At 38.1% G+C, this 23,470-nt stretch overlaps 1 long non-coding RNA gene across 1 annotated transcript; it reads left to right on the forward strand.

Moving 5' to 3' along the window:
• The first annotated feature begins 342 nt into the window (after window positions 1–342).
• LOC133651852 (uncharacterized) lies at window positions 343–18,268 on the forward strand. The gene is made up of 4 exons (XR_009826497.1): window positions 343–740; window positions 981–1,067; window positions 17,224–17,369; window positions 17,435–18,268. It is a non-coding gene; the product is annotated as an uncharacterized LOC133651852 (long non-coding RNA).
• The last annotated feature ends 5,202 nt before the right edge of the window (window positions 18,269–23,470 follow it).

The raw sequence follows: 23,470 nt of genomic DNA on the forward strand, positions 1-23,470 counted from the left end.
TTGTTTGCTAGCGGCTACGATTTCAGTACTATTGAAGATCTTTGCTCCTTCTCAACTTTGTGGTAATATTCTTTTCACAAAATACAACCAATAGTACGTTAATGTTAAATCTTACTTGTGAAAAGTAATCCCCCGATTCCTATTTTCAACAGTCCGCTCATTTGAGCAGGAAAACGCTGAACACCAGGCCGGCATCTTTGTTTTCTACCTGTCAACTGTCAGTTTAGGCTGCTCGCCGGCTCCTCATCACCACTACAAGATGGCGGCCAAATTTCTCGCGTCACAGCAGCCAATGCTGCGTTTACCTATAAAATGTCTATGGCCATAACTGCCATGTGGCCCTCAATGACAACCAATCAACATCCCTGTTTTAGGGGGATGGCTAAGATGTCGAACGCTGATTGGTTGAACACAGTTGGGGGCGGTACTAAAACGTTTCATTCAAACTCACGACCGCCACTGTTGTTTATTTCTTATTTTTTTGTGTATTTCTATTACAACAAACTTTGACAACGGAGAGAAAGAAGACCAAAAGGAACTTTCGACATGCGGAACTTTTGTGGGGCATCTGTGTGCTAAAGAACACTCATCGTTGGAGCTATTTTGGAGTGTTTTTACTCAAATGAAATTAAACTATGCAGTTTATTCGGAGGAGTATGAAGCCGGACACGAAGCAATGACCTGAGCTGCTTTGTTGGATGAATATGAAACAAAGAAGGCAGCACACAGGTGGAGCGTAGGTAAATAACATTCAAATATTAACTATTAACTTTATTACATGTTGTAAAAGTAGTCAGTGACACTCCATTTGTGTATTTATTGGCCTCAACCCGAGTAAACAGAATGCTAATGCTAACAAGCTAACGTTAAAGTGACGTGTTTGTGTTGTCTGGGTGAGATAAACACTGACATTTATTCTTTATATATTGTTATTTGCAGACAAACACTGACACTTATTGTTTATGTATTGTTATTTACAGCTGAAATGGACCAAAAGTAATCACCTGACCTTCATGAATTCATCATTTACTGAGAGGACGACTTTCTGACTTTTTATGGACAATTCGGTACATTTGTATTATTTTTTTTAAAATCACATCGTTTTGTATATTATTGCTTTGCATTTCACTTACTTACTTTTTAGTAAAATAACTGACATAATATTTTACGTTTATTTACATGGCATCAGTGTAGAAATATAGTAAGCCACGCCCTTAGACATTTGTATAAAGTACCTGAACTGTGAAATGCGGTGGAAACACAAACCTCACACTTCTACAGGAACCTATAGATCATACTTGCCAACCTCGAGACCTCAGAATTAGGGAGATATTCAAAAGGCCCGCTGGGTGTGTGTGTGTGTGTGTGTGTGTGTGTGTGTGTGTGTGTATATATATATATATATATATATATATATATATATATATATATATATATATATATATATATATATATATATATATATATATATATATATATATATATATATATATATATATATATATATATATATATATATATATATATATATATATATACATATACATACATAGCTGTAATTCACTGAAATTCAAGTATTTCTTATTTATATATAAATAAAGAAAATACTTGAATTTCAGTGAATTACAGCTATATATATATATATATATATATATATATATATATATATATGTATATATATATATATATATATATAGCTGTAATTCACTGAAATTCAAGTATTTATTTTATATATATATATTATTTATATATATATTATATATATATGAGAAATAGTTTAATTTCAGTGAATTACAGCTATATATATATATATATAGTCACTGAAATTAAAGTATTTCTTATATATATATATGTATATATATATATATATATTTTATATATACATATATATTATATATATATATATATATATATATATATATATATATATATATATATATATATATATATAAATACTTGAATTTCAGTGAATATATATATATATATTTTATATATACATATATATTATATATATATTTTATATATATATATATATACAGCTGTAATTCACTGAAATTCAAGTATTTATTTTATATATATATATGTAATTTATATATATATAAGAAATAGTTGAATTTCAATGAGTTACAGCTATATATATAAATATATATAGTCACTGAAATTCAACTATTTCTTATGTATATTATATATATATATATATATATATATATATATATATATATATATTTATTTATTTATTTTATATATATATATTATATACAAATATATATATAAATGCTTGAATTTCAGTGAATATATATGTATGTATATATATATATATATATATATATATATATATATATATATATATATATATATATATATATATATATATATATATATATATATATATATATATATAGCTGTAATTCACTGAAATTCAATATATTCAATATATTTCAGTGAATTACAGAATTCAGAAATATATATATTTCCTTTATTTATATATATATATATATATATATATATATATATATATATATATATATATAATAAATAATTGAATTTCCGTGAATTACAGCGATGATAGAGGACGCTAAAGGCATGCCCCCAATATTGTTGTCCGGGTGGAAATCGGGATTTTCGGCGCTGACGGGAGGGGAGGGGCACTGAAATTCGGGACTCTCTCGGGAAAATCGAGAGGGTTGGCAAGTATGCTATAGATACAGGAGCCAAAACGTTTGGTGGAATAGGGCCTTTTATGGCAAGTTGACTTTGATTTTTTTCTTTTTATTTCATGTTAATAAGGATACGGTCAATGTTACATGCAGAGGTGTACTTATAAGAAATGTATAATCGTGGCGGAGAAATAATTGAGAAGCACTGTTCTTAAACTCAACTTTGCCGTGCCACACACACACTTGAGACGTTTACATGCAGTAAAATACAGATTATTGCATGTGTTTGGTTTAAAACCAAGACCACATATAAAAACCTACATTCGACTTTTTAAAGATGGACTTGGCAGATTTAGATAAACCCCACTGAATAATTAGGTTTTGTCTTTTAAAAGAAAAAAAGCCTGTTTTTTAATACAACAAAAAGTGCCGACAAATTCAATATAAAGTGGCCAGAATATGATTTTAAATAATCATACATCCACTTAAATGTGATCATAAATATGTGACTACTTCCTTTTACTTCAGATTGTGACGTATAGGGATTAGCTGATTCACGTAAGATTATCATCAGTGGGTAACACAAATCATTATGATACATCATTATTACTATGATTACAGTATTATATTATCTCCCCCTTCTTTCAAACTTTAATCGAGGGTACTTCAATGCACCGCAGTTGCATATCTAGCTAAACCCCCCTAAATAATTTGTTTTTGTTTTAGAAATAAATGTTGACCAATTCAACTCAAAGTGGCCAGAATATGGATTCAAATAAGTATAAGGGTCAATGTTTTCTTTAGTTCAGAGTGTAAAGTGGAGATTATCTGATTCACGTGAGATTATTATGTGTGGATAACACAAATCATAATAATACATCATTATTATTACGATAATAATAATATTATCATTGGTGCATCTCTTAGGGGTTATGTCTCCCCCTGTAACTTAAGTCTAGGGTCTTTGAATGCACCATAGTTATGTGCAATTAGATAGAAAAGTGAAACTTGTACATATTTTAAAATACTAAGTACAAAGGAAAAATACATAAAGCTGAAAACAGTCTAGTCAAACTACTGTATATATTATTGATGGTGAAATAAACACGAGAGTTGACTTTAAAAGCAGTAGTTTTCGCACACATAGGACAGCAAAAATAGGAAGTTTGTCCAGGTGTCATATCTTGTTTTCTTATTACATTTCTGAGTCTCATTTGCAAGTATTATATAGATATTGATAGTATAGTAGATGTTGTATGCCAGGGGTCACCAACGCGGTGCCCGCAGGCACCAGGTCGCCCGTAAGGACCAGATGAGTCGCCCGCGGGCCTGTTCTAAAAAAATAATAAAAAATAAATAAAATTAAAAAAATATATATATTTTTTTTTTATTTAAAAAAAAAAATTAAATCTATATAGAAAAAACACAAGATGCACTTTCTTTTTTTTTTTTTTTTTTTTTTTTTTTTTTTTTTTTTTTTTTTTTTTAAATGCACTTTCAATCAGTGCATCAACCCAAACAACCTCCCCCATGCACACTCATCCACTCACACAAAAGGAGTTATTTCTTTCTGCTACCAATATTCTGGTTCCCACAACATAGACAACACATCTGCAAGGGACACAGTCCCTGAAGCACACATGATTGTATAGGCTGCTGGTCCACTAACATTTTCATTAATTACTATTTTTTATGTAATTATTTTTATATTGTTTTACTTTCTTTTTTATCCAAGAAAACGTTTTTTATTTAATTATCTTATTTTATTTTATTTTTTTTAAAAAGGGCCTTATCTTCAACAGACCAGGTTGTCAATGAAATTAGATTTGTTTGTTTGTTTAAAGGTTTTTTTAAACCAGGCCCAGTCCAGATAATGTCCAAGTCGGACTCAGCAACACACACCTTCATTCATGTACACAGAAAAAAATTAGGGAACACAACAGATTGCATATAATTTATAAACAAAATTACATTTTCAAAATAAGCATTTATGTACAGTCCAGATTATGTCCAGGTCACTCAAATTAGGAAACACAACAACAGATATCATATAATCTATAAACATAATTATACTTTCAAAATAAGCCTTTGAGGACTTCTCATCTTTTTTTTAATGTTTTTTGGCATCATTATCGTTTTCAACCATGTAACTTTCTAAAGTTAGAAAATACTGACTAAATGTTTTAAAGAAAGTAATACTAAGTGAATATCTGTTTTTGGCCTTAAAAATAAACATTTTACAGAGTACTATAATTAAATTGACTAAATCATGATTGTCAATGAACTCTCCTAAAATAACAGAAACCACATTAAGCTTCATAAACAAACCAATCCTTAAACACATTTTTTCAACTTCCACCCAAAACAAAGACACAATATGACAATACCAAAACAAATGCAGGGTGATTCAGGCTCCTGACAACAAAATTGGCAATCATCTGACTCTGTCATATTCCATAATTTGAACATTTTGCCTGTGGGTAAGAAGTTATAAATAATTTTAATTTGAAAATAACGATTTTGCACATCGATCGGGCAGCACGGTGGCAGAGGGATTAGTGCGTCTGCCTCACAATACGAAGGTCCTGAGTAGTCGTGTGTTCAATCCCGGCCTCGGGATCTTTCTGTGTGGAGTTTGCATGTTCTCCCCGTGACTGCGTGGGTTCCCTCCGGGTACTCCGGCTTCCTCCCACCTCCAAAGACATGCACCTGGGGATAGGTTGATTGGCAACACTAAATTGGCCCTAGTGTGTGAAAGTGAGTGTGAATGTTGTCTGTCTATCTGTGTTGGCCCTGCGATGAGGTGGCGACTTGTCCAGGGTGTACCCCGCCTTCCGCCCGATTGTAGCTGAGATAGGTTTCAGCACCCCCCGCGACCCCAAAAGGGACAAGCGGTAGAAAATGGATGGATGATAGTGGTTTTATAGATTAGTTTGAATATGGCATCCCATGGCAACGGGCAGTCAAAAAAGTCCTCCCATTTTCCATTTGTGTTGTATGAGGCAGCCTTCAAAAATTTCTTTATTAAATAAAAATTATATATTTTTCTATTTATTTTCGTTCCTTTTTGCCAACTAGAATTTCTTATTAGAGGTTTACAAACTAATAATTTAGTAGTTCCATAATTAATTATTTGTTTCCATCTTTTCCCAATTACTCCAGTTAGTTGATAAAATGAAAAGCTTGAGCAAGCATCAACATACATAGCTCTAAATTCATCATACTTCATAATTTTACCATTCTCATTGATAATATCATTGACAAAAATGATTCCTCTTTCAAACATATTTTTCCAAAAGAAAGGCTTTCCATCTATTACAATATTAGAGTTCATCCATATTAACTGCTGCAAAATATCGTCTCTTTTTTCTGGCACATAAAATTGAAAACACCACTATGAGTGGATTGTTTCCTTTATGAACCCCGCCATGTTTCCCAGCAGACTCTCTGGGAGGGGATCACTTGTAAAAAAGGATACAATTTATTTTGATACAGTACATGTTTTTTGTCCAACAGGACATTTGTGTACCACTCAATGTTTAAATACATCTTTGGAACAATTGATGCTTTTAAAGACAGACACATAGCTTCAAGGTTGAGAAGTTTCAGGCCCCCATATTCATACTCTTTGTACAAAACCTTTCAAACACAGAACACGCCTCACTGATGCACATCTGCAAGACTCACTCAGAGTTGCAGTGTCAAGTTACACACCAGAGTACAACACACTAGTTAACAGCATGCAATGCCAGGCTTCCCACTAACTGACAAAGAAACAGATAACAGATTTGGTGTCCAGTTCAAAGTGTGACATGATTTACAAATTGGAGAGTTTACTTTTGTATTTTACATGAGTTATTATTTGTACAAACATGGTGCAAAGTAATTCATGATTTGTTAAAAAATGTTAGTGGTTAGCTAGTTAAAATGGGATATTGTGATTTCACAAGACTGTCTTAGAAGTGATCATTTGAAAATGTTCAATTTGAAAAATGTGCACTTAGAGAAAATATAAAAATAAAGTGTTGCATATTGATATTTATCTGTTTCTATATATATTTATTGTGAGAAATCATTAAGATGATCAGTGTTTCCACAAAGATAAATATCATTAATTATTCATAATAACAGAGTTAAAGGTAAATTGAGCAAATTGGCTACTTCTGGCAATTTATTTAAGTGTGTATCTAACTGGTAGCCCTTCGCATAAATCAGTACCCAAGAAGTAGCCCTTGGTTTCAAAAAGGTTGGTGACCCCTGTTGTATGCAGTTCCAATTCCAAGACGTTAGATGGCAGTAGTGCATAGGCTACGGTGTGTTGCCCCGCCGAGAAGTAGTCTTTGTGGCAGTCCAGTCCTATGTTGTGCCCTACACATGTGTTTATACTGTAAGTATGGTACTTATTACAAACCGGCCGTTTGGTTGGTTGTAGTTTTCATTATCAAATCTTGAAATCACTATGTAAAGTCACTCATGCTAATCAGTAGCACGTGCATTAGCAACAAGCTAGCACCTTTTAGATAAATGCATTGAGCGTTTCCTATGAGGCATACTTGCTTTGTTGTAATGGGAAATTGCAACATTACCTCAAGGCAGTTAAACTCTAAGTCAGTGGTCCCCAACCACCGGGCCGCGGACCGATTGGTACCGGGCCGCACAAGAAAAAAATAAAAAAAATAAAAAATATATATATATTTGTTTGTATTAAATCAACATAAAAAACACAATATATACATTATATATCAATATAGATCAATACAGTCTGCAGGGATACAGTCCTTAAGCACACATAATTGTATTTCTTTATGAAAAAAAAACAAAATTCGATACCCAGCTCTATTTTTAAGAGAGAAAGTATACGCCCACCGCTTTGTAAAAAAAAAAAAAAGAAGCAGGCTTCGCTACAATTCCTAAAATGCACTCTTGAGCTGTGCCAACTATCCGTCAATCAGTTAGACATCATCAATTGGATCATGTTCTTTTCTTTTAGCATGTATGCAAATCTAGCATGAATTTGCTGTCAAAAATGTGATTGTATTGTTAGCACTTTAGCCAACATCGCTATGCTAGTGTTGCTAACGGGTGTGTCCACGCCTTAATGTTACATTGTTGTCTGCAGGGCCGCTACTGGCTAAATTGGGGCCCTTGGTAGATAAACAATACATTTTTTTTTTAAATAACACATTTAACATTATTAAAAAATCTTCCTGACACATCCCTGACTAACAATGGTCAATGTGGCATTATATTGTTATCAGTGACGGAGCAGGAGGGGGCTAGGAATACATTTGCGGTAATGAAGCGCTCTGTTATTTATCAATTGACATTTTACATGTGCTTAAAACAGGCCCCAACCCACGGATCGCGGGGCCCCACACTCAGCATGTGATCATAACCTACTCAGTGGCCTAGTGGTTAGAGTGTCCGCCCTGAGATCGGTAGGTTGTGAGTTCAAACCCCGGCCGAGTCATATAAAAATGGGACCCGTTACCTCCCTGCTTGGCACTCAGGGTTGGAATTGGGGGTTAAATCACCAAAAATGATTCCCGGGCGCGGCCACCAACGCTGCCCACCGCTCCCCTCACCTCCCACGGGGTGAACAAGGGGTTGGGTCAAATGCAGAGTGTGTGTGTGACAATCATTGGTACTTTAACTTATCTGATTATAGGGCGGGGCGGCCGGGGTTGTATGTGATGTGTAGAACAAGTTACAGGATATCTAAAAAGTGGATAAAGTGCATTGTATGCTTATGGTTTATGGATAACGGTCCTTCATAAAATGGGTCAAGTATTTATTTTTTTATTTTTTTTAATTAAAAGGGAAGAAACGAACATCACAGTTGGATCTTTTTTTTTAATTTTTAATATCACTTAAAAATTAGCCTAATCAAACTGGCTTATAACACACAATCACTGTAGTTAAATTTTAGACATAAAGGTCTGTTCTGTCTTATTATGGTTTTTAGGCCACTTGTGTATGTTGCAACAAATGACCACTAGATGTCAGGCTTAGTCTTTCTTTGCGTCCACCTGTGACAAACCATAGTAAATGTGATCAGGTCATTGCATTTTATTCATGAATGAGACTCTTGTAAGTGAATATGAAACTCTCATACAGTAGTATAGGAAAAAAAGGAATATACCCTAAAGTGGTCTATATGTATTTGTGTCAGCCAACGATTGCACTTCTGATCTGCGGCACACATAAAGGGGGCTTATGGTACTATTTCTGGATAAATATGGTTATGGTATCAGTTTATGTGGAACATGCATACAGTTACAATATAGTACATCACATATTTACTGTTTCTTATTACAATATGCTTGCAAAGGAGTAGGATGAAGCAGAGCTTATTTAATCTTACCCTTTTTTCCGTTTAATAGCAATTACTAACACATTTGTTTGTACACTTCCTGTACTCAAAGTGTAACATAAACAGATACATAAACACATGAATGAATGAGTAAATAAATACATAAATAACAAATAAGGTTCTCGTGAATAGGTAGTTATTTTTCTTGTCGCAGTTTCTTAAAGTGGATCATAAAAGTATTTTGTTTGACTTTTTTGCCAAAACCATTCCATAATTTAATTCCACAAACACTGTAAAAAAAAAGTGTAACTTCACAGCAAATCACTAACTAATAATTGCATACTTTCACGATAACGTTTACAGTAATTTACCCTGACTAGCAATTTACTGTGACTGCAGAGCTTTGATTTTACAGTTAATTAAAATAAAGTTGCTGTGACATCACCATTCTAATTTTATTGTTAATTACTCTCTCGGTTTAATATCATGCCGCCACTTACTGTACAACAGGGTGCAAGGCATTCTAAGGAACCCCTAAAGGAGAGCTGCACTTTTCTTTTCAATTTTGCCTGTCATTCACAATCCTTATGTGAGACAAGAACACATGTTTTTATTTTTTATGCATTCTAACATGTAAATAACTGTTAGCAAAAGTCAGCTAACAATGGAGTCAATGAGATTTGCTCTATTCCGCCGATAAAGCGCTGTAAAAACCTCCCAAGATTTTATATACACTGTATAAAAATCAGTCAAATTTACGGTAAAATTAAATGCTCCGTATCTTACTCCAAATTGTGCTTTTTTTTTTTACAGTGTATCAAACTATAACCAAAATAATTTAGGTTATCTATTGTTTCTCGGTTTGCAGGAATATACTGCATTTACATCTGTGATAAACTATTTTTGATTTTAGGGTGTTTTGCTGTTGCCATTTTGCCGTAGTTTTTAACTGCAATTTTTTACAGTGTACATGCTGTAAGTATATATGTAATGTAGTAACAGGCACATTGATGTCATTTAATATTTATGTATTTTGCTCTTATTAAGCATACAGCGGCATATTAATTTTAAAGACGCATCACAAAGATAGCTTTTACCTTCAACAACAATAACACTACGAATCATGTCAGACTTCATGAGAGACAACAAAGACTACTTAGGGACTAATGATGATCAAAACCTTATATTTTTGAGCCTGAATATAAGGAGGATGATCTAGAAGATTTAGAAGCTGAGTAATAACGATCAGCTTTTGTAGCTGAAGCTTCATGTAGCAGTATTGCTAAGTTATGAAGAAATGCACTTAGCGTACTATAGCTAAAGTTCCTGAAGTACGAATGTCTGACTACTGGGAGCACTGACTGAACTGATAGTTCATATCTTCAGATGTAGATGATAGGATCGTCATAATTTTCGATTCATTTAGATGAAGAATTAAGGTGGGCGCAAATAAGCGTTTTTTCGTGTCTTTGTTGGATGTCAAAGTTGACCAACTTCTCACTTTATGTCCACATCATTTTACGATCCAGGTGAGAGGCATGATTTATAATCTAAAATTAACTTTCACCAGCTCAGAGGCGATGCAGCAGCTCAGTATGTCAATGATGTGCTGTAGCTGCATTATTTAATTACCTCTGTCATCGTGGTGTTGCTAAAAATAGTTCCTCAACAATATCGCTAATACTTGATATTCAGGTCACAAGATTTCAATGGAGTATTGTTCGCAGTTTTTGGATGTTATTTTAGGTGGGTGCTCGGACGGGCGGTAAATCTGGCGCTACTTTTCTGAGGCTATGTCTACACTAAGCCGGATAACCCCTTAAACGAATAATTATTTAGCCTAAGCCCCGTTTCAGCCACACTAAACTATCGTTTAAGGTCCCCCTCCTCGGACATTTTTTTTACGTGTATTTCTTGAATCTCCGGCTCTTAGCTTTGTATGGACTCATTGATCGTTTACGAACTGAGTTCGGAGAGGAAGTGACACCAGAAAGACCGCGCCAAATACAGGAAGTGACGTCAGAAAGAACGCGCCACAGCCAGCTTCATAATAAAGCGGTTTCGTAACTCTGAGCTAACCACTGGAAATATGAAGGCAAGTCATCCAGACATGCCCGTGTTTCTCCTTCCATCTGTACAGACGCTTGTGGAAATCACACATGAATACCTTAAGACAGGGGTGTCCAAACTTTTTCCACTGAGGGCCGCACACTGAAAAATCAAAGCAAGCGGGGGCCATTTTGATATTTTTTATTTTAAAAACCAGTACAATATATGTATAAAAAAGATACATTTAGGCCTCCACTCAGACTTGATCCCGGGGACCCCAAAAGGTTTTGGTCAAAAAAAATATTACAAATGTGTCATTATTTAGTATTATTATTATTATTATTCAAGGTTTAAATCTGTACATCAACATTAGGTCTATCTGTCTATAAAACGCTTTTAAAGATTTAAGTTGTATGCCATTTTTGTCAAGGAAAACCGTGTTTTTTTATGGAAAAAAACACAAAATGTGCAATATTTTCCCCCAATAAAATTTTAAAGTGGAATATTTGAGATTATATAATAATTGGAGTCTTAAAAAGGTCAATAACTCATAACAACATTGATTTTAATTCATTATTCTTTTGAGCAATGACACTTAAAAAAAAAAAAGTCTCACTAAAATTATTGGGGATCCAAAAGGGTACTGCTCAGTAAAGTTGAAAAAAATAAATCCAACATTTTTTTAAACTTTTACCACAATAGTCTCAAGATCAACTTCAGATCTATCCGTCAATTATAAGTTTTATTGTTGTTTATGTTTTTTGTTTGTTCGTTAGGCCCTTCTTTAAAAAAACTTTCTTTTTTAAATGGCAACCAAAAAATATGCGACATTTCCCCCCCAAAATATCTCAAAGTGGAATATTTAATGTGAAGTAAATGGAGCCTTGAATAGGTCAATAATTATTAATGACATTGATTTTGATTCATTATTATTTTTTAAAGAAAGAAACAGCCTGCATGGCAGCTTTGTGTTATTAGAGTAAATAATGCAACATTTTCTTGTTATATTTCACCTGTTTGCTCTTTTATACCACTTTTTATGTTTTTTTTTTTTTTTTTTCATCGTATTTTTAGAATGTGCCGTGGGGCCGTTAAAAAATTACCTGCGGGCCGCAAATGGCCCCCGGGCCGCACTTTGGACACCCCTGCCTTAAGAGAAAGCGATTGCAGCTATTTGGGATACAACACTTCTCAGACAGCAAGAAACTTTCGAATGTCAAGGTCAACTGTGGTTCTACTTACTGAAAAACTTAGTCCATTTGTCGAAGGAGAGTCAACGACAATGCGGGCTCTTTGTGGATGTGATTAAAAAAAGGTAGCGTGTGCTTTGTATTACTTGGCCGTCGAGGAAAGACTACGGAAAACGGGGAATGCTTTTGGACTTGCAAAGCAGACTATCAGTTGTTGTCCGGACTCAACGTCTAGGTCCAGAGTATATAAAGTCACCAAAAACGAATGGACAATGAAGGTGAATGCAAAAGAGTGAGGAGTGTCCTGACTAGATATCTAGATCCCGAGATTGATTGTTGTAAAATGTTCTTTGTCACATTGTGTACTTCCACGTGTCCAATAAAGATTGGATTGAATTTATGATAGCTCAGGTGTGATTCACTTCAATAGGGCCCCACAGCACACTGGATTCCAGTTACCGGTAGTTGAAATACCACAACACTGGATATTGTTCAGATAAGTTACATTTAAGAAAGTGCACACAGAGCAACACTGGAGGTGACTATGACGTGCGCATTTTCCGTGCATGCGTACCAGGTTGCGTTGCGCCGGCTGACGGAGAGGGTTAGGGGGTCTTAAAGGCCTACTGAAATGATTTTTTTTTTATTTAAACGGGAATAGCAGATCCATTCTATGTGTCATACTTGATCATTTCGCGATATTGCCATATTTTCGCTGAAAGGATTTAGTAGAGAAAATCGACGATAAAGTTGGCAACTTTTGCTCGCTGATAAAAAAAGCCTTGCCTGTACCGGAAGTAGCGTGACGTCACAGGAGGTAATATTCCTCACAATTTTCCTTTATTTACAATGGAGCGAGAGAGATTCGGAGCGACAAAGCGACGATTACCCCATTAATTTGAGTGAGGATGAAAGATTTGTAGATGAGGAACGTTACAGTGAAGGACTAGAGAGGCAGTGATGGACGTATCTTTTTTCGCTCTGACCGTAACTTAGGTACAAGCTGGCTCATTGGATTCCACACTCTCTCCTTTTTCTATTGTGGATCACGGATTTGTATTTTAAACCACCTCGGATACTATATCCTCTTGAAAATGAGAGTCGAGCACGCGAAATGGACATTCACAGTGACTTTTATCTCCACGACAATACATCGGTGACACACTTAGCTACTGAGGTAACGTGATAGCATGGTTCTCAAATGAAGATAGAAACAAAAGAAATAAACCCCTGACTGGAAGGATAGACAGAAGATCAACAATACTATTAAACCATGTATATGTAACTACACGGTTGCATCAACAGCCGTGCTCACCTGCGTTCCAGCGATCGACGGCGCGACGAAGGACACCCATCATCGACAAACCTCTGTAGCATGAGCTAACGTGATAGCATCTGTCTCAAATGCAGATAGAAACAAAATAAATAAATCCCTGACCTGAAGTATAGACAGAAGATCAACAATACTATTAAACCATGTACATGTAACTACACGGTTAAAAATTCTCAGCCTGGTAAGGCTTAACAATGCTGTTGCTAACGACGCTAAGGCTAATTTAGCAACTTAGCAACCGGACCTCACAGAACTATGATAAAACATTAGCGCTCCACCTACGCCAGCCAGCCCTCATCTTCCCATCAACAGCCGTGCTCACCTGCATTCCAGCGATCGACGGCGCGACGAAGGACTTCATCCGTGGGTTTGGCGGCAAGCATCGGGTAGGCGTAGTAAGTAGTCCTTGTTGTGTTGCTGTAAGTATTGTACTTAGCCGCTAATACACCGATCGATCCCACCTACAACATTCTTCTTTGCAGCCTCCATTGTTCATTAAACAAATTGCAAAAGATTCACCAACACAGATGTCCAGAATACTGTGGAATTTTGTCGAAGAAAACAAGAGGTTTTCGTATCGTGTCGATGGGGTCCAACCACTTCCGTGGATTTTGTGACGTCACGCGCATAAATCATATCCAAAGGAGTTTTTCAACCGGAAGTGTGGCGGGAATTTTAAAATTGCACTTTATAAGTTAACCCGGCCGTATTAGCATGTGTTTCAATGTTAAGATTTCATCATTGATATATAAACTATCAGACTGCGTGGTCGGTAGTAGTGGGTTTCAGCAGGCCTTTAAACGACCATTGTGTGTGTGTGTGGACAAGGATAAGGTTAGGTGGGATTTACCCTGGATAACCTTAGTTGAAAGGTTGAAGAAATAACTTTCTACAACATTAGTTGTAGAAAGGGCCTGAGCATGCGCGGTTTTTGCTTGGAGGTGAGAAAGATTTTGCCATCAATCCCACATGGCCGTGGGTGCTCGGGGCCCCGAAGCACCCACGGGTTCGACGCCTATGTTCACAGTCACATTCACACACTAGTGACCATTTAGTGTTGCCAATCGACCAATCCCCAGGTGCATGTCTTTGGAGGTGGGAGAACAATGTCATAAATTCCAAATGGAGGTTATCAGCTTGTTTCTCACCAGGATTGAGAAGATTGTGCTTTGGTCTGCCCCCATTTCGAGCCCTGTGCGTTTTCCATAGGGGTGTGCACAGTGCACGGAATGTGTGGGTATGTCGCATGACAACGCAAACACGAGGAGACACCGGCGCACACAACCCCGGGCGACAACTACGGGTCACGACTCACGCCCAGATGTTTCCATGTGATAGTTGTGCTGATCTGGTATCATGGCTGAGTGCTACTTGTCATCAAGATGGATGGTGCTGCCCTATGTTGGTGTGTGTGCGACTCAAAACACAAGCAGATAACGCTGACTGGAGTAGCTTGTTGGGAAACTTTTGGAATTCAGCAGGATTCTCTCCGGGACGAGTGTTTATGTTGGCTGCCACCCATTAAGAACCTGCTGTCCCAGCTTACCGGTGGTGGTGGCCGTAAACAGAGCTGTGACATCAGTCTGCTTGGGCCTCCTGCTGGGATAGAGGTGGGGCACCAAGCCCTGCTGACTGCTCAGGCCTCGGTGTTGGCTCTGCTGGCGTCTCAGCTGATTGACCTCTCACATTTCGGACCAAGCCTGCCGTTGACCTTTAGGCGCTTGGAAGGGTGTGACAATCCTACGGAATTTTTGTTGACATTTAACGCTGATTTGAGTTACTGTTCTCACAATTTGGTATTTCACCCACCAGTTTGATCACGGGTTTATTGTCACAGACAGAAACACAGGAGGAGTCGGTTTCTGTCGCTACACTGAAGCACTTTAAAATAACGTTATGTACGTTTGCCCCCTGGCCCAAAAGTACAGTAAAACATCGATTTATGAACCCCTCTATTTGCAAACTTTTTGATTTAGGAACTTTCGGATGGAGTGCACGAACACTTCATTCAGTCATTCATTTTGTGTCAGGGGGTACATTTATGGCGCTTGAAATGGAAGAATCGACGAAGCAGGCTACGTACCACTGCCAGTTTTAATTGTAATAAGATCAGACTTTTCTGAAAAAAGATGCCAAAGCGGACTTATTTCACAGCAAAGAGAAGCATTATCCCTCAATCTTTGCGCCTTTTCCAAGGCAAATATTCACGGCCCATCCCCCCACTTCTGTTCTCCTCTGTCTTCTTGTTAGCTCCTCCTTCAGCAACGTTAATAAAAGTGAACTTTACTTTTTTAAATATTTATTATCGTAGCAATATGTATGGGTGTAACGGTACGTGTATTTGTATTGAACCGCTTCGGTACGGGGGTTTCGGTTCGGTTCGGAGGTGTACCGAACGGGTTTCCACACGAACATATTAAGTAGCCGCCTCTGCTTCCTTCTGCCTCTGTTTCTGTCTGTACTCTACACAGCACCCAGCATTGTCCCACCCAAACAACCATCTGATTGGTTACAAACAGAGTGGTAACAGCCAATCAGCAGTGCGTATTCAGAGCAGTAACAGCCAATCAGCAGTGCGTATTCAGAGCGCATGTAGTCAGTGCTTAGCGTTTAGCAGGTAAGTATCAGGCAGCGGACTCTCCCCAAATTATAATAAACACCTCCCAGTCAACTACTAGTAACATCACTATGAGCCCGTTGACCTTCTAGAAACAACAACAGCTCAGCTCACTCGCAGTCCTGGCTTGAGGTGAAGGCTAATTCGCTTTTAGCGTAACGTTAGCTCATTTTGCTGTGTGTGTGTGTGTTACGGACAGCAAAGCCCTGTCTGTCTGTTATTTCACTTTACCTTTTTCTGTGTTGATTGAACTGTGTTGAAGCAGCAAAAAAGGACATTATGTTAAATGAAGAGTTTCTGTCTCTGATAGTTGATATAATAATGTAACTGCATCATTAAGCCTACATGAACTCCATGGTGTTCAGGGATGTATAGTCTCCCTTATTGCTATTGTATCATTTTTTCAGCAATAGTTACATTAATCATTAGTAATGCAGCAGCCTAGTTTTGAATGGCAGGGTCCCTGCTATCACATGTTGATAAAAATATAACATTTACATAATAAATCAACTACAGGCTTCCCAAATGCTGTAATAAATTAAGCATGATGAGTTGACTTGAAACTGTTTAATGTTGCACTTTTTATATATAGAAGAAACGTTTTGTCATTTTATTTAATTTCATTTAACAACTTGAGGCAGTTTAATGTTGATTAACGTGGGCAGAATTATTATAGTGTTCCCAATGTTAAAAGGATAAAGCCATTGTTTACAAATTTGGTAAATAAATAACCAAAAAATTTATATTTTATTGTTTTCTTACTGTACCGAAAATGAACCAAACCGTGACCTCTAAACCGAGGTACGTACCGAACCGACATTTTTGTGTACCGTTACACCCCTAGTATTAGGTATATATTAGTAACAGTAACAGATGTTCTGGGTTGTGATGGTCGTTGAAAAAGTGGATTTTGCCACAAATATGGTCCATTTATCTCCCTCGAGGTACATTCTATTCAATGTCTTGTTATAGACATTATGTAATATAGTGATGTATACCCTATAACTAACTAATATACCCTATAACTAGACATTATGTAACTGTTTTGTTTATACATTTTCCAGCACCAAAAATGTGCAGTCCCACGAATGGCGTTTTCATGATCCCACTTCTGACACCATGTCCTGAGTTGTGTTGGCTTTTAAAAAAGTGGATTATTGGCATCACTATGGACCATTTGACTTCAATTTACTCCATTGTTGGATTTTAGGTGAGTATGTATGTGGCAGTATATGTATTGCTAGTATGTGAGTATTTATATTGTGTTTTTTCTAGCACCAAAAATAAACCGTTGGCATCGCTGGGGTAAAAATGCACAACGCTTGAGAAGGTATAACCGTGTCATCACACACACACACACACACACATTTCCAAGGCTGATTTATGCAAGCTAAGCGCACGACGACAGCTAAACAAAGACCGTGCTGCACACACACCTGCATGGAGTTTAAATACTGACAACAGCTGTGGCCTGACGGAGACACATGGAGGAGAGACACTTTTGTTCGCTTTGTGCACTTCTAACACAAGCACACACATCTGTACACACAGGCAAAAACCACAACACACACACACACACACACACCCACAGCAGTCGTGTAGTCGGTCTCCCAGTTTGTTTGCCAACTGCTCTTGTGTGGGTCCGCCTTGGGGTTTTTGCGCGACGTCAAGTGCTGACTGTGCAACTTGACAGTTGCACCTGTGAGGAGAGTGACAGTAAGTGTCGAGCCTGAGGGGGAGAAACAAGTCAGACGTCCGCTTTGTGCACGGAAAGTGTTGAAGGCTGCCTTCACACTTGCAGTTTTGTACCAAAAAAAAAGTACGGCTGCAAAAAAAGCCACCATAGAGCCAAATAAAGTTGTAGCATAAAGTAAAAGTCCGATCCAAGTCAACGAGAGCCTTATAGTCCGTGTTTCCAGACGGTCACTGAACGCACCACGCTGCTACAATAAGTCTAGCCAAACAATCGAGGCTATTATACCGCCTAGCAGCTGTCCTCTGTAGCTTTGCCAGAGCCTGGTCTTGCCGTGTCAGCGCTAAGAAAGCCACTTCAAATGGACCCGGCGCGATCAGATTGCCTCGAAAATGGGTTGCAAAGGGCTTCTTTCCAGGCCGTTTGCCAGAACATGTATAACCCCATGTTCGTGGAGTCGCGACAGTGTGACGTGTTGCGCTGCAACGCGTGCGATTGCGTCAGTTGAAGTAAACAAAGCCATGTGAGCACACAGCCGTTGTCCGTGCGCTACTGGAGATACAGTAAACACGCTGGTAATTAGTTCTGAGCCTGACCGTGTTGAATCAATCTCCGGAAAGTCGGAATTATCCATTATGAATGTAATATTTTTATAGCCAAAGCATTAAAAAAAATGTGTTTACTACTTTCTTCTTCTCTTCTTTTTTAACATTATGAGAGCTCTTTAGACCAGTGTTTTGAGATACAGTCTGGTGTGCCGTGGGAAATGATCTAATTTCACCTATTTGGGTTAAAAATATTTTTTGCAAACCAGTAATTAAAGGCCTACTGAAATGATTTTTTTTTATTTAAACGGGGATAGCAGATCCATTCTATGTGTCATACTTGATCATTTTGCGATATTGCCATATTTTTGCTGGAAGGATTTAGTAGAGAACATCGACGATAAAGTTCGCAACTTTTGGTCGCTGATAAAAAAAAGCCTTGCCTGTACCGGAAGTAGCGTGACGTCACAGGTTGAAAGGCTCCTCACATTTCCCCATTGTTTACACCAGTAGGGAGAGCGATTCGGACCGAGAAAGCGACGATTACTCCATTAATTTGAGCGAGGATGAAAGATTTGTGGATGAGGAACGTGAGAGTGAAAGACTAGAGTGCAGTGCAGGACGTATCTTTTTTCGCTCTGACCGTAACTTAGGTACAAGGGCTCATTGGATTCCACACTTTCTCCTTTTTCTATTGTGGATCACGGATTTGTATTTTAAACCACCTCGGATACTATATCCTCTTGAAAATGAGAGTCGAGAACGCGAAATGGACATTCACAGTGACTTTTATCTCCACGATAATACATCGGCGAAGCTCTTTAGCTACGGAGCTAACGTGATAGCATCGTGCTTAACTGCAGATAGAAACAAAAGAAATAAACCCCTGACTGGAAGGATAGACAGAAAATCAACAATACTATTAAACCATGGACATGTAACTACACGGTTAATGCTTTCCAGCCTGGCGAAGCTTAACAATGCTGTTGCTAACGACGCCATTGAAGCTAACTTAGCTACGGGACCTCGACAGAGCTATGCTAAAAACATTAGCTATCCACCTACGCCAGCCAGCCCTCATCTGCTCATCAACACCCGTGCTCACCTGCGTTCCAGCGATCGACGGAGCGACGAAGGACTTCACCCGATCATAGATGCGGTCGGCGGCCCGGAGACGGAGGAAGTCAAGGTGAGGTCGGCGGCTGGCGCGTTTGCTATCCATCTCAAAGTCCTCCTGGCTGTGTTGCTGTAGTCCGCCGCTAATACACCAATCCCACCTACAGCTTTCTTCTTTGCAGTCTTCGTTGTTCATTAAACAAATTGCAAAAGATTCACCAACACAGATGTCCAAAATACTGTGGAATTATGTGGTGAAAACGGAGCTTTTTGTATTGGATCCAATGGGGTCCGAATACTTCCGTTCACTACGTGACGTCACGCGCATACGTCATCATACATAGACGTTTTCAACCGGAAGTTTCGCGGGAAATTTAAAATTGCACTTTATAAGTTAAGTCGTATTGGCATGTGTTGCAATGTTAAGATTTCATCATTGATATATAAACTATCAGACTGCGTGGTCGGTAGTAGTGGGTTTCGGTAGGCTTTTAATATTTGGTTACATGTCCCTTGGCAAGTTTCACTGCAATAAGGCGCTTTTGGTAGCCATCCACAAGCTTCTGGTTGAATTTTTGACCACTCCTCTTGACAAAATTGGTGCAATTCAGATAAATTTGTTGGTTTTCTGACATGGACTTGTTTCTTCAGCATTGTCCACACTTTGGGAAGGCCATTCTAAAACCTTAATTCTAGCCTGATTTAGCCATTCCTTTACCACTTTTGACGTGTGTTTGGGGTCATTGTCCTGTTGGAACACCCAACTTTTATTGATTGAGACTTTTATTAGTAGATTGCACAGTACAGTACATATTCCGTACAATTGACCACTAAATGATAACACCCGAATAAGTTTTTCAACTTGTTTAAGTCGGGCTCCACGTTAATCAATTCATGGTACAAATATATACTATCAGCATAATACAGTCATCACACAAGTTAATCATCAGAGTATATATATTGAATTATTTACACTATTTACAATCGGGGGGGGGGGGGGGGGGTGTGGAGGTGGTTCGGGCAGGGGGGGTAGGTTAGGTTAGGTTGATATCAGCACTTCAGTCATCAACAATTATATCATCTGAGAAATGGATATTGAAACAGTGTAGGTCTGACTTCGTAGGATATGTACTGCGCCCAAGACCCAACCTCCGGGCTGATGATTTTAGGTTGTCCTGAAGAATTTGGAGGTAATCCTCCTTTTTCACTGTCCCATTTACTCTCTGTAAAGCACCAGTTCCAAGTATGTGCTCCAATCACTCTATCACAAAAAAATAAGAGTTGTAGAAATTATTGGAAACTCAAGACAGCCATGACATTATGTTCTTTACAAGTGTATGTAAACTTTTGATCGTGACTGTAGGATTGTGACTGGCAAAATTCGAAACAAAAAAGTGCAGTTCCCCTTTGACCGAACCAAACATGAATGTTAACACACCGTAAAAACCATTTTAGTATTCACATCACACTAAAAAAGTCTCCGGTGGTCCAAAGCAAACAAAAGAAAAAAATGAGCCGATATTTTTTTAGATTCTGAACTTTCATTGTGCAAACCTTCAAGCCGCACAGGAAATGTGTCCTAAACCGCCGTTGTGTGTTTAAGGGTGTGTTTGAGTGTGTGTGTGTGTGTCGGGGGGCGGGGGGTTCCGTAACAAAATACAGCCCTTCTCCTCGCAGGGTGCACCCTCTCCATCCATGAATGTTGCTTTTAGAGGTCACGGCACCTAGCAACAGTCCAGAAGTGGGAAACATGAGACAACACACACACAGAGATTATAGTTCTGAATGCTCTCTAACTGAAATACATTCTGTTTGATTTCTTAGTATTTCCAGTTTAGTTGTCTGCATATCCAAAACAACACATAAACAGTCTGTCTCCACTCAGTTAGTCACAGCCAAGTTCTCCGCGGTTCTCCACGTTGACCACCGGTAGTTAGCCAGCACCCAAAGATGTCAAGCATTTAACCGTGCAATCCTTCGCGCGGAAATCTAGTGCCTATGCACGCTGGTAATCCGGCCCAGGTCGACATTTTGGCAACGTGTCCTCGCGTCTCCATCCAGCCCACTTTCACGCAGTCAGCGGGCTAAGAATAGCAGAAGTGCGCTGGCGCTCTGCCCGGCCTCCTCTAACTGACAATAAGTTATCTTCCGCCTCCTGTAGTCGTTAGCTGCCACATGTTAGCTGTTTATGATGTGATTATTATCATTAAGAGGCCAGAGCTATTGTTTTTATTTGTTGGTTAGCTAGTTGTGTTGCTAGCAAGGGCTTTGTTTGATTGTGTCCCAGGATGCAAGATGCAAATCCCATAGGGGTGATGGAAGGATGGGCAGCGCCTGAGATCTGCGGCCTGCCACCGTGACCCCGCACTCCCTCCCCCTGTTGCTAGATATCTCAACATGTACGTTGTAATATGTACATGTGCTTTGCTATGGAGGTTTTTTCCCACTCCAGACTGGGCCCCCTTAGGAGCCAAGTCTAGATTGTATTTTTTTACTCATCCTTCCCCAGCGTTGAGCTTTTTCCCATCTTTTACGGGGCGCCTTGTGTCGACCCATCAGCGTTCCTGTTCTGTAACCCTGTACACTGTTTGTTTGTCTAATCTTGAACAGGTTTGTGCTGAAAACAATGTTTTGTTGTACTTGTGCAATGACAATAAAGACCTATCCTATCCTATGTTTAATCCCAAAAGTAGCCAGCTGCTAGATAATTGCTGGGTTGCAACAAGGGATGTAAGGATATGAACATTTCATATCACAGTTTAGAGCTGGAGCTATCGAATATTTTAGTAATCGAGTATTCTATCGAATATCCCGATCGATTAATTGAGTGATCGAATAATCGAGTGATCGAATAAATTTTTTTTTTGCTTAATTAAGGTTTAATTATACATGTTAATTATTGTGTTTGGCCTAAATGTCTTTTATTTCCTAAACGCCTGTTTTCATTATTGAAGGCTGACATGCACAGCTAAAATTTGATTGTGCCAATTTTTGTGTGCTAATAAAAACTAGAGATGTCCGATAATATCGGACTGCCGATATTATCGGCCGATAAATGCTTTAAAATGTAATATCGGAAATTATCGGTATCGGTTTCAAAAAGTAAAATGTATGACTTTTTAAAACGCCGCTGTACGGAGTGGTACGCGGACGTAGGGAGAAGTACAGAGCGCCAATAAACCTTAAAGGCACTGCCTTTGCGTGCCGGCCCAATCACATAATATCTAAGGCTTTTCACACACACAAGTGAATGCAATGCATACTTGGTCAACAGCCATACAGGTCACACTGAGGGTTGCCTTATAAACAACTTTAACACTGTTACAAATATGCGCCACACTGTGAACCCACACCAAACAAGAATGACAAACACATTTCGGGAGAACATCCGCACCGTAACACAACAGAACAAATACCCAGAACCCCTTGCAGCACTAACTCTTCCGGGACGCTACAATATACACCGGAATCGGTAATTAAGAGTTGGACAATATCGAAATATCGGATATCGGCAAAAAAACATTATCGGACATCTCTAATAAAAACAGGTGCGCTCACAGCCCTATGTGCTGTGTGGTGTGACCGCATAAACAAAGTTCTTATCTGTCATGCGTTTTTTGATGACTATTATACGGTGCCGTTTAAACGTTGGTTTCTCCACGCAAATCCGCTGAGCTGTTTTCAACCCGCCAACAATGTGCAAGCTATCCAAGTAGCATGTGGCTGCATGACTTGAATAACCCGAATAAGTTTGCACGACTACTTTCGCGGGGGTTACTAATGAGAGGCTAATTGAACACGACAGCTCGGATAGCGTTGTTAGTTTTCAACACCTTTCGGCGGCATTTGATGACTTTGCGGGAGTGAGAGAATACATTTATTTTCCTAACACAACTTTTGCATTTACATTTGATAATAGATGACTCTGGACGTCTCTCAATCGAATGCTTTCTCGAC

This window comes from Entelurus aequoreus, linkage group LG06 (genome assembly GCF_033978785.1).
Source record: "Entelurus aequoreus isolate RoL-2023_Sb linkage group LG06, RoL_Eaeq_v1.1, whole genome shotgun sequence".
Classification (NCBI taxonomy): domain Eukaryota; kingdom Metazoa; phylum Chordata; class Actinopteri; order Syngnathiformes; family Syngnathidae; genus Entelurus; species Entelurus aequoreus.